The sequence below is a fragment of the Lathyrus oleraceus genome, chromosome 3 (assembly GCF_024323335.1).
Source record: "Lathyrus oleraceus cultivar Zhongwan6 chromosome 3, CAAS_Psat_ZW6_1.0, whole genome shotgun sequence".
Classification (NCBI taxonomy): Eukaryota; Viridiplantae; Streptophyta; class Magnoliopsida; order Fabales; family Fabaceae; genus Lathyrus; species Lathyrus oleraceus.
Window position 1 is genome coordinate 78,556,941 of NC_066581.1, and position 13,975 is coordinate 78,570,915.

The following is a 13,975-nucleotide window of genomic DNA, read 5'->3' on the forward strand; positions in this document are numbered from 1 at the left end:
ATCATGAATTCACGGAAGGAACTATATGACTCGTTCACCTCTCAGTTTATCGACCAAAAGTGGCAACCTGTTACTATATCCATACTCAATAGAAGCATGTTAAAGAAGAAAAAGACCCACAAAAAGTACATCGATGGATTTACTAAGGCCGAGTATATTGCTGCCTCAAATGCAACAAAGGAAGTTGTTTGGATCAAGAAGTTCATTAGTGAACTTTACATAGTCCATGATATTGTGGATTCCATTGAGCTCTATTGTTATAAAAAAAAATGGTGTCATCACACAAGCTAAGGAGCCTATACCTCACCAACAATCCAACTAATATTGAGGTGTTATCACCTTACTCGAGAGATAATAGCTAGAGAAGATGTGAAGATATGCAGAGTACCAACACTTGAAAAATTTGTTGACCCACTAACAAAGCCTCATGCGTATCAGAAGCTTGATGGTCATACTAGATATATGAGTATTATATGCATGCCTGGTTGACTCTAAGCCTTAGAAGCCAATAGTTTTATTAGAACTTGATACTTTTGTCAAATTATCTATTAATAATAATAAGACATTTCATTATTATGCTTGTTTTTTCAAAGTAATAAAGTCCCTAGAATAACTATCGTGTTTGATAAAACATTAAGTGTAACTTAATCATTAGACCCCATTAAACATAAAGAAACTATTCTTAAAGTATATGTAGTCAAACTTTATTGTCAAGTAGAATAACATTAAAGCATTGAGACTATTATGTAGATAGACTAATGATTAGATCTCACGAATTACGGATAAAGAGTTATCAAGTCTTCACATAAATATAAATATTAGGAGTAATATTTATATTAGGTAGATTGACATGCAAAGAAAATATTACATGGAATATTATGCAGGTGTCATAAGTTATTCTCATGGTAATACTGGTGTATACCATCCTTCGACCTAAAACCATTATGGACCTTATATATGGAGTCGAGTAATTTTTTACTCAACAAACAATGTTCGTAATAGGATGACCATAAAGATGGTTGATTGGAACTCGACAATTCATGCTAAGGGTAATGAGTGAAGTGACCTAGATGGAATTTTCCAGTCTTGCATAACACGATAAATGTCTAAGGATCCAATATTTAATTGGACAAGGGTGACACAACTTATACCTTATGTTCAATATATACATGAAGTCAAGAGGGAAATTACACACAAATATTTTAAGAAAAGGTTTTATCAACTCGCATGACATTTTATTGACCTAGTAACAGAGGTGTGTTGTTAGATGCCACTTAATGTTTATTATATTAAATATGTGATTTTATATAATTGTCAATGTCATGAGAACCTACATGATGTCATCGACATAAGGATATATTGATGGGGAAAAAGTGAAGTTTATTCAATTGTGCGGTCTTACAAGACCCTATCATTAATTAAAGAAACACTGTACATCATAAGGTATAATATACTTAAATACAATATGGAACATTGTAAGGTACAATGTACTTAAGTCAGATAAGGAACTACGTAAGGTACAACATACTTAAGTAAAACAACGAACACCGTAATATATGATAATGCAATACAGAACACTATAAAATATCACACATTTAAGTGAAATACACTACACCGTAAGGTACATTATGCTTGTTCAACTTGTAACCTACACAAGTGGTTCTATAAATAGAACCCATGTGCTAAAGTTTTTGATGCTTGACCAAACTCGGATTGTAAAAACATAGCCATACTTCTCTCTCTCTCTCTCTCTCTCTCTATCTATCTATCTATCTCTCAAAATCTTCATTCATAATGACTAACATTGAGATTGAAGACACTCTATTTGTCTGAACTGATTAGAGGTGTTGTTTGTTCATTCAACTTTCATGATCGTTCCCAATTATACATCAATAGTTAATCGCCACAACATGTAACAATTATATCATTGATCATGCTCATTCATAAGGATATACTTAAGGGTAATTTTTGTTTTCCGTTGTATTTTAATCGCGATTTCCATTCATAGAAAAATCAAAATATTTCCTTTTCCACAAAAGTTACAACCACGACACCAATGAATGGTCCCACTTGAAGGATACGATTGATGAGCTGATAGGAAAAGGACTAGTCATTGGGTATACCCGAGAAGTAGGTTAAGGGGAAGAACATGACTGAAAGAAAGACAAGAGAGGACGAGATGAGTCACCAAAGAAGAAACAATCCTCTCGCCTAGAGAAAGCGTCGCCCAAGAAAACTATTGAGTCCATAAATGAATCTCAAGGGAAGAAAAATAGTAGCAGTAAGGAAGAGGGATATCAAAAAGGGAAATAATATTATATCGCTTCCATTACAGGGCCTAATTAGAGCAAAAAACACCTATAGGGGAACTATTAAGAGGAGGATTAGCAAGTTAATGACATTCAACAAGGAGGAAAGAACAGTTCCTGACGGGAAGTCGGAAAGCCTTATCCTCAAATTCTAGGATAGTGAAAAGGTATGCGGAATCCAAAATGATATTTTCCCCTTGGTGATAACAAAAGAAATGGTCAACTTTAACGTATCCAATATCCTCATTGATGGGGAGAGCTATTGTAATATTATATAAGTAGATATTTTCAAGAAGCTTGAACAGAGAAGAGAGAAACTGTGAACGTACAATGTATTTGATAGGCCTTTAATGTAACACCCTATTTTCGCCATGCATAAATATACATTAAAATTAGAGTATTCACACAATCAAATAGGATGTCACACATTCTCTTTTCAAAACAGACATGCTCTGTAACACTTTATCAAAAATATTACCAATCAACACCTTCACTTAGGGAGTCATCGCATGCACATCTTCACTTAAGGTATCATCACAGCGGAATCTCCCATGATATAGCATGCAATAATTAAATCATTTGAATTCCAAATGCACTTTATAGCATAATCAAACTCATAAATGAATCTCCTCAAAACATCGAAACACCACACATGAGAGTGTACATTAACTCTCTAATGAAAAGATAAGAAAATAATTTGCAAACGTTCCCCGATGTTACATATAAGAGAAGATAAACTAAAACGTAGAAAGAAAAAGGAAAAAACAACCTCATGCCTTCCTCCAACTCTGAGCAACTACTCAGTTACCTGCTTATCTGTACTCTGAGGATGAGAACTGACCACATCAACAACAAAGGGGTGAGAAATCACAAACAATAATAATAGGTATCTACTACAAGGTAGGATATCAAACACAACATGTTTTAGATAATCTCATTCATAGTATATCACAATACATTCTCACACCCATACTCATCTACCAATCACAGCTCAACAAATATGCATATAACTCATTATGCAATGCAACTCGACGAATGGAACTCTAAGCATATGCATGTGGTACAAACTCAATATTTGGTTATCTCTAGAACTAGGTCCCCTCTCTGAACCCATGAGCCCCCTCTCTGAGCTTGGGACAAGCCACTAGTCCCCTCTCTGAACTAGCGGACATGCCTCTTAACACAACTCAATGATGCACACTCATACACATCAAATCAATGTCACTACGCCAAATAAGGGAAAAGAGGGCGCTTATTTTGGCCTATAACAGCGCTTTTAAGCGCCCTCTAAAGTGGCGCTGGCATAGGTAAAGACAGCGCTTTGTTTTCCTGGAGAAAGCGCTGTCTAAAGTGGCCCTTTAAGGGCCACATTATAGTGCGCTTTCAGAAAAAAGCGCCCTCTGGAGTGGTCCATAAAGGGACACCTTAGAGGGCGCTTTCTGGAAAAAGCGCCCTCTAAAGTTGTCAATGTAAAGTGTTTAGAGGGCGCTTTCTGGACAAAGCGCCCTCTAAAGTTGTCAATGTAAAATGTTTAGAGGGTGCTTCCTTCATAAAGCGCCCTCTAAAGTGTTAAGCGCCCTCTAAAGTTGTCAATGTAAAGTGTTTAGAGGGCGCTTTCTGGATAAAGCACCCTCTAAAGTTGTCAATGTAAAATGTTTAGAGGGCGCTTCCTACAGAAAGCGCCCTCTAAAGTGTTAGTTGTTTTAAAAAAATTTGTTTGAAAAACAGTGGATATTTAATTGGTAACCTGTTCGCATGCTGCAAAAGTGTAAAATTCATATTGATTTCATCCTTTAATCCAATGTTATACACCATTAATCCATTGATATATACAACATGAATCCATTTATATACAACATTAATCCTCCATATATACAACATAATATATGATTCTTTGATCAACAATATACAACAACATATTCATGAGTTAGTAAAAGTACAACAACAATATACAACATATATACAACAACAGCATACAACAACAACATTCCATACATATATGTACAACAATATACAACCTAGCTATATGATTCTTTGATCAACAATGAATTGACACAATTCATCCTTCATTTCATCCAAATGAGCTCTTGAGTAAGATTTGTATTCCTCAAAGTACTACAATTAAGAGAATAAAACATATTCATGATTTAGTAACAAATTAGATGAAATATCCGATAATATTAAAATAAACCCTAAGTTATTATTCCATACCATTTTTGGGATGTCTATACGATTCAACGCAATGATATCTCTCATAAATCTCAATACAAAAAATCCGCAATCGACCGAATTATTTTGCTGAGGACACTACACAGAAAAACAAACAATATATATATAGTTAATTTCTTACAAACACTATTATAAGCAAAAAAACAAACACTATTATAAGCAAAAATAAGATACTTAATATATACCTGAACTCTGATCCAGGTAATGTCCTTCCTATTGCGATAATTCTTTTTCGATCTAAATTTTATTATTGCCCTAACAAAATAAAAACGTATATTGAGATCAATCTGACAGACATAATTAAATATACAAATACACACAAATATTTAGGGGAATTTCACTTACGCGTCAACCGTCTTCTTCATACTCGGATATTTACTCCAATCACCCGATAACGAATCGAGATAATACACTATTAGTCTCGAAAGATCCATAGCAACCAACACCCAGTGACCACTGTAAAATAAAACAAAAATTTAGATGAATGAAAATTTTCTACGTAAAAGATATACATAGATTAGAATGAAATTATTAGAAAGAAAATCTAACCCGTTGCCAGAATTAAACGGTAAAAAATACAAACTGGGTGTAGTCTTATCGCCGGCCGCCATGAATCTATCGACTAGATCATTCTTTACGGATGTTGGATTTTTCGTTATTAACGTTGCGTTGATACGGGAAGCAGCAATAAAATTGAAACGGTTACACAATTCAGTTCCCCGCAGCAATGTTACATACATATACCTTAAATAGAAACATAATAAACATTAGACTACTCATTGAAATGTGTAAATAAATTGTTCAACTAAGTAAATTATAGATTGATCGGAGTACCATATGTATGTATGAATGACAACGATGCCCAATTCGTCGTGTTCAAAAAGTTGTTGCATGTCCTCCTTTGCAATTATTTCGAAATGAGCAGCTCCGAAAACACCTTCATCAAAATCTATAGTACGAATGGCCCCTTGCATAATATCGGACTCATTCACCATTTTCTCAAGACGCATCATAATTTGAGATTTTGTCCCGGATGTCGTTGGAGGAATATCGTTACCAGCTTTTTTCAACTTTCGACCGGGAACCTAAAAATTCATATAAATTAAATCATGACTTTTTGTGATGCAACAGAATCGTTGCGTATATAATTCAATAGGTATATATATTTGTACCTCTTTTAGAGATGCAACCGACTCGATGCGTCTTGAAATCCCTTTACCAGCTTTATGCGTGGGTCTTGTAGGAGTCTAACATTACCATGTAATAAGGATTGATTAAATATCATAATTGTAGCTGAATTGAAATGTGAATACTAAAGATTCATAATCATTTAGAACATATATACCTCGGCATCTGGGAAAATTAGATCTGACGGCCATCCAATAAAGGATCCGACTGCTTCTCGCATCAACGTTGTCTCTGAAACAACATCAAATAATGGTAGAAGCGCGTCGGTATCTAATACAAGGTCAACCAAAACTTTCATATATCCCACCGGGAGGGGATTATGGTGAAGTAATTCACCCGAAGTGTTGTGCACTTTTCCCTTGCCAACCATGCGATAAGTTGGTGACGATAGATACAGCTGACAAGGTGAAATGCCCTAAACCAATAATAAATGTTATTGTTAACGTGTATATGTGTCAAGTAAAAAAGTGCTATTTTAATTTCATAATAACATATATAATTACCTCGGGAAATTTCGGTTGACAATTGATACTAGCTCGGTCACTAGTATCTTTTGCCTCGGAGGCGCACCTTTCCTCTCTATACCTTGCATTCTCGTTTTGCAGTTGGAGTACTTGTGCCCTTAACTCCGCCAAGGTCTCCATCACCTCTTTGTTGGTAGGATTTTTTGTTTTTGGTTTTTTATATAATGACGACGGAGTCACACCAAAACCCTTACCCCTCACACGACCGGAATACTCAGGAACATTTAGTACTCGACTAAGTACGCTCCTGCAATCCTGGACCTCGGTTGAAGGTACGGTTTGGGATAAAGTCTCCTGAAATATTATTAGAGGAGATTAAAAATGAATTATATGTCTAACAAAATTTTCGATATAAATAAAGAAATAATGTTACATATACTTACACATTCGTCATAAACAGTTTGGACCGCTTCAACGACAGCCCCATCCTTCCCAACCCGAGCAGCCTTCCATAATACGTGCTCCGGAAGAGATGTTGCGTCACTTTTCTTCTCGGCTAGCTACACATTGAATTAGATTATAAGATCATCAATTATAACATATTGTGACAATGTATAAGCTCATAGCATTTGAATATACTCACAATTCTTTGTTGTAACCGTGCATATCCCGTACGCCCTTTTTTGTACGGATACGCGGGTTTTGATGCCCTTTTCCGATTTATGTCGCTTACTTCCTGGATAAAAAAGTTTAAGGCATATTAGAACCAAGTAACTTAACAATTGTATAATACCATAATTAATAGACATTACATGGAATTTTTCGTTTCTTCGTTTGGCGACAAAGTTATTCCATTCATCGGCTGAAATAATCTCGGCATACTTCATTGGCCGTTCTGCTTCAACAAATTTTCCTTCCTCATCCTTGAGAAATTTGTTGGACAAAAAGGATCGAAATCCTCGGAGTCTTTTTCCGGCCAATTGAATACAATATTTTTGCCGGCTTTCATCGATGTGAAAGGATCTCTAAAAAACATATACATGGAGTGTGTTATTATAAAGTAATATTATAACAATATATGGTCAACAAATAGTCAACAAAAAAAACATATAACAATATATGGTAAGTACCTGTATCTCCGACCATATTTTTTCTTTGCCAACCTTCAAGTCCGGACTTCTCCAATTATCACATGTAATCGGAATATGTTGTCGAACAAGGAAACCAATGTAACTTGCCAACATTGAACCGTTAGGCTCAATTAGTTGGTCTTCAGCACTCCAATGTACTTCAAATTTTACACCCTTGTCTCTTGCACGAATGATTGAGTTCATAACAGTCAATCCTCGTTTGATTTCTTTTTCAACATTGTTACGTGATCCATTCGCGTCATGGGTATCGTCTTGGTTAGCCATTTTATCTGTAATATAGAAATGATTCAATAAGACCCAAGTAAGACAATGATTCAATACGTGAACACATTCATATACCTTCCATTTCTCATGCAAAAGACCTACTGCATGCAAAAGACCAATGCAAACTCACACACACCTACTGCATGCAAAAGACCAATGCAAACTTATGGTGTTTGGAACATGAACAAACTTGCATCCATAATCATCAAACTTCCAAGCACAAGCTCAAACACACTTCAAATGATATCAGTTTTCAATCAGAAATAAAAAACTCAGTTTGCCCTAAACAACATTAATCAACATAATGCACAAAATGTAAAACTAAGTTTAGAAAATGCCCTAATCAAACACATGAAGAAAGTGAACGGTAAAGATGGAGAAGAGAAATACCTTCAAGGTGACGGTAACGATGGAGAAGAAAGTGAACAGTGACGGTGGACGTGAACGTGAACGCAGCAGCAGAAAAAGGCGACGGCGACGACGACGGTGAGGGAGGGAGAACGAACGGAGGACGAGAGTAATCGCAGTAGACGGTGGACGCAGTAGAGAGAAAACCCAGTTACGTAAACGAAATAGCTTGTAGAGAGGGAAAATAAAGAGACATGCAGTATATGTTATAATTTTAATGTTTACTAAAGGGGACCTTAGAGGGCGCTTTTGTAAAAAAAGCGCCCTCTAAAGGGGGCCTAAGAGGGCGCTTCTGAAAGCGCTCTCTAAGGCTTTCCAAAAGCGCCTTCTAAACTGGAAATGTACATGGACTTAGAGAGCGCTTTTTTAAAAGCGCCCTCTAAGGGTAACCTTAGAGGGCGCTTTCACTAAAGCGCCCTCTATTGTTGTCCCTCCATTTCCTCATTATTTTTTTTTGACTTCACTTTAGAGGGCGCTTTGTTACAAAAGCGCCCTCTAAAGGGGGCCTAAGAGGGCGCTTCTAAAAGCGCTCTCTAAGGCTTTCCAAAAGCGCCTTATAAACTGGAAATGTACATGGACATAGAGAGCGCTTTTTCAAAAGCGCCCTCTAAGGTTACCCTTAGAGGGCGCTTTCAATAAAGCGTCCTCTATTGGTGTCCCTCCATTTCCTCATTATTTTTTCGCTTCACTTTAGAGTGCGCTTTGTTACAAAAGCGCCCTCTAAAGTGCGCTGTCTATTCCAATAGTATGCTCCTTATTTTTTCTCTTCACTTTAGAGTGCGCTTTTGTAATAAAGCGCCCTCTAAGGGGCGCTGTCTATTCCAGTTTTTGGCGTAGTGTGTGTTAAGACCCATATCTGATCTTAACACAATGCACTGACAACTCAAGTAATCCCCTCTCGGGATTACCATACCATAATAATTCACATATGCACAACATCAATTAATTCAGTGCAACTCATGTATACAATCAATCTCCTCAATTAGATTAGTACTCATACATGTAATAACATAATAGTCATAAATATCACCTCAAAACATAATGACATCATCACACTCATATTTCACACGACAACATCATTATAAAAATATCATCATCATCAAGATAACTCACCAGTAAATAACACTACACTAGTTCACGAGGTAGCGCTGCGTGTTAGCTCCCAACGCTTTAAACGGCGTCTCATTTGGACATACGAAATGAAAGTTACGGCCAAAATCATCGGATAATGCAACAAAAGACAAAACAAATGTTCTGGCAGTCTGGGGTCGACTCCTAACCTCTATGGGTTGACTCCAAGCACGTATGGGTCGACTCTAATCATGCAGCTTTTAAAATTTTCTTTTCTGTTGGTTTGGGGTCGACTCTAAGCACGTAAGAGTCGACTCTAACTACTGTTTTTGCCTAAAAAACAGTTTTTAACGCAAATGGAAAGTCTTTTACTATTATAAAACCATCCAAACACTTCTTAACACAAAAATAACTTATTTCAAACATCTATTTTCTCATAGTCAAACCCCACTTTTATTAAGCCCTAATTCTACCAATTAACATATCAATTCAATCATCAATTCATCAACTAATCATCAATTCACACATGTAAAACCTTCACCATTGCAACAATGGTGGGAAACACACATAAATACGTAGTACAAAATTTTGAACTTCAATTCCCAGGAAATTCACATCAATATAATCAGGAGAATATCACTCCTCAAGAACACACATAGGAATCATCACAATTATTGTCTCTATAGGAGGTTAAAGACTCTTATACCCTATCCCTCATGCATAAGCCCTTATTGAAGGTTATTCTCCCCCTTACCTTAGATTTCTCCAGCAAAATTCTTCAAATCTCTTTCAATGGATGCTTTTTTTATGCCTTAGCCCTTGCCTCTTCCTATTTTCACCAAATCCTAATTTTACGTATGAAAACTCTCACAACTCCTTACTAACCTTTTTATTAGTAACCTAATCCCTCAATTAGAGACTTCCAAGATTACCCTCACTTATCCCCCTATTCACCAAAATGCCCTTATGATCTCTAATTTTATTTTAATAAAAATACTACTAATACTCCTTATTTTTCTATTATTCTATTTTCTCATTTTAATTAAATAATTTGATTAAAATACTATTATTTAATTAATAAAAATAGACTATAATAATTCTAGCCCATCATTACCAATCTCTAACCACTCTCCAGACTTCCACCTCAAGGTCACACACCTCAGACACCCATATTAAATCAATTAACACACATAATAATTAGATAAATCATAATAAGTCAAATAATTCGATAAATCAAGAGTTGAGGTGTTACAACTCTCCCCCACTTAAAGAATTTTTACCCTAAAAATCCCCTTAAGCAAACAGAGTCGGATAAGACTCCCTCATCAGACTATTGATAACACTGAAACACACTGCGTATTTTACCTGGATTGCACATGCTTATTAGGTTTTTTATTGTTTCTTGTGTTATGTTTTCTTTTTGTCCTATTTTCAGGTACTTTTCTCTACAAGAGCCTTTTGTGAAGAAACGAAGCCAAACGAGCAAGAAATAGAAGTTTTTATGGAAAATTGTACACATGGCGTCCATCATGGCGACCACCAAGGGGGGTGTCATGACATGTAAGCTGCCAATCGGTGGTAACTGCCACGTTCCCTTGACCCTTTCATTTTGTTCACATGGAGGACGCCATGGTGGGGATGGCGGGCGCCATCTTTGTTGGCTCGTATCCACTAAGGATAGTTGGAGGGCAGCTTTGTCTTTTCCTAGCTTTTCAGAATTTCTATAAATAGGCGTCTTCATTTCACTCGTCACGCATCCAACTTAGTTCACAATACTAAGCCTAAAGTTCACCATTGTAAAAGTGATAATCCGTCACATCGAGGGGTTATCGCACTTGAGTTGTAGTTAGGTTGGAGCACTGTACAAACAATCTTGCCGCCATTTTACTTTCTAGTCAAATTTTACTTTCAAGTCAAATTTTACTTTCCAGTCAAGTTTACTTCCTGTGTACGAGATTAAAGTCTCCGATTTGGAGCAGATTCCTTATTCAAGTTTTATTTTCACTTACGTTTTATTTATCTTGCATGCTTTACTTTATTTACTTGTCTGTCTTGCTTTTACCTACTTCTTTATTAACTTGCACATTTTATTTGTTTGTTCTTTTAAACATGATTAAATATGCTATGTTGATTTCTATTTCCATGTCTGGCTAAATCTTTAAAGGATAGAATGTAAGGGTCGTCGTTAAGATGATACTCCATAATTTGTATTTATAGGAATGCTTTAGGGGCTGTTTTGATTTTAACACAAGTTTTCAGTACTTATTTTGATCGGTAACTACGAACGTAGAGCTGATATATAGTTGGGTAAGATCGAAATTCGTCCAACTCTTAAAGATAAACTTGGTTAGTTTTAACTGGTCAAAAGTAGCGAAATCACTCTGTTCGGTTAATTAGGAATTTTTAATACTATTAGAAACCGATTTTGAAACTATTTTCGCACGTGTTTGTAGGTTTAAAATCCGGATCCTTGAGCGAAAGCCATGGATCTCTTTTAAGTTAAACTTTCCAAATCAAAATCACTTTTTAACTAAGTCAAGAATTAAGTTTCTTAAAAATAGGTTTACTACTTTAACACAACAAGCACCCTTCATAAGTGACAATGAAGGGCATTAATTAGAGAGTAAACTCGGTTCTGAATACACAAAAGCGACAATTCCTGTTAAATTGATTCTTCTCAAAGTAGAAAATATTTCCCCATAAGTAGTTCTATTTAGAAACAATTGGAGTATTTTCTAACTAATGTGAATTACATCTGAGCCTGCATTTTTATCTGAATTCATTTTCTTCATTATTTCCTTTTCTGTGTATGTGAATTTACTTATTTGATCTGCCTTAGATAAACACTGTAATAATAGAAATCGATAGATTGACAATTTGGTCTCTGTGGAAACGGTAATCTTTTGTATTACTTTGACGTGTTCCATATACTTGTGGATAGCAAACACATCATTAAGTTTTTGGCGCTGTTGCCGAGGACCAATTATGTCAAATTTTTGTACCTTGTTGTTACACCGTCTAGACTAAGGCCCTGTTAGCCAGTAAATGTGAAAAAATCACAGTACCAGAAGTTTAGAGGATCCAATAGCAGAACCAGAGCAATACGCTCGCGCATGTCGTTTGCTCCAAAGAATTAGGAGAGAAATGGCCGAAGATCAAAACCGAAGACCAGTTAAGGAATTTGCCCAGCCTTCTAATAAAGAACCCAATTCTAGTATAGTAAACCCGACTATTCTTGCTAATAATTTTGAATTAAAACCCTATTTATTACAACTAGTACAACAAAACCAATTCGCGGGTCTCGCTATAGAGAACCCAAATCAGCATTTAAAAGTTTTTATCCAATTAGCTAATATGTTCAAGACCAACGATGCTTCGCCTGAGGCAATTCATCTAAGACTATTCCCGTTTCCCCTCCGAGATAGAGCACAGTCTTGGTTAGATTCCCTTCCGGCTAACTCGATGCCTACTTGGGAAGACCTCAGGAGAGTGTTCCTTGCAAGATATTTTCCCCCGAGCAAGACCGTTGTCCTTCGAAACCAAATAACCAGATTCACTCAAAACTAGGGTGAATCACTTTTTGAAGCTTGGGAAAGATATAAAGAACTACTAAGAGCTTGCCCACACCATGGCCTAGAACAATGGCTGATTATTCACACCTTTTATAATGGACTTCACTATAACACAAAGATGTCCATTGACGCTGCCGCCGATGGTGCTCTGATGAATAAACCTTACCCCGACGCTTGCGCTCTCATCGAAGATATGGCACAAAATCATTACTAATGGGAGTCGGAACGAGCATCAGTGGAGAAAAGGGAGACCAAAGGAGGAATACATGAGGTAAATTGTATGGACCTGATGAAAGCTAAAATGGACGCTTTAGCCCTGAAGGTTGAACACATGTCCGCAAATCCTACAACTGCAGTAGCTGTAGATTGTGAAATATGTGGAACCAAAGGACATCTTGCACCAGAATGCAATCTGTTAACTGCATCAAACTCAGACCAGGTCAATTATGCCCAAGGAAACCCGTTTTCGAACACTTACAACCCTGGATGGAGGAATCACCCAAAATTATCTTATAAAAACAATAACTCTATTCAAAGCTCTACACCTCAAAGACCACCAGGTTTTCAAGCTCAAAAACCAATCCAACCTATGCAGGTCGTTCCTCAAAAGCCAAACCTTGAGAAAATCATGGAGAACTTCATTTCGGCCCAAACTCAGCAAAACAAAGAGTTCCTAAACCAATATATTCATCTAAATGAACTGATCACACAATTAGGAACTAAGGTTGATTCGATAATCACTCACAATAAGATGCTTGAAACCCAAATCTCACAAATAGCACAACAACAAGCCCCCCAGGCCACACCTGAAGGGTAATTTCCTGGAGAACCTCAACCCAACCCCCGAGGGAAAGCTAACGCTGTTACCCTATGAAGTGGGACCACTTATGACAAACCTATAAAACCAGCCTTGAGTGGATAAGAGGCTTTTAAGAAAAATGTTGTGTCTATAGATGAAGTAGAGGAACTAGAGGGACTAAAAGACCAGGAAGTGAAAGATAAGGGAGAAGATAAAGATAAAGTTTATGTTCCACCCTCTCCTTATAAACCACCAATTCCATACCCGCAAAGACTTAAACAGACCAAAATTGATAACCAATATAAAAGTTTATAAAGGTGATCGAGAAACTCCACGTAGAAATCCCATTCACCGAAGCCATCACCCAGATACCATCTTATGCTAAATTCCTTAAAGACATCTTGACCAACAAACGTAGGCTTGATTATCCCAAACCTTTAGAGTACAACTCCATTGCTAAGAATAAACTTGTTAAGAAGAAGAAAGATCCCGGAAGCTTTTCCATACCTTGTATTTTAGG

At 36.5% G+C, this 13,975-nt stretch overlaps 1 non-coding gene across 1 annotated transcript; it reads right to left on the minus strand.

Annotated features, from left to right (window-relative positions):
* Window positions 1-12,612: 12,612 nt before the first annotated feature.
* Window positions 12,613-12,719, minus strand: LOC127133513 (small nucleolar RNA R71). The gene has a single exon (XR_007807481.1). It is a non-coding gene; the product is annotated as a small nucleolar RNA R71 (small nucleolar RNA).
* Between the last annotated feature and the right edge of the window lie 1,256 nt (window positions 12,720-13,975).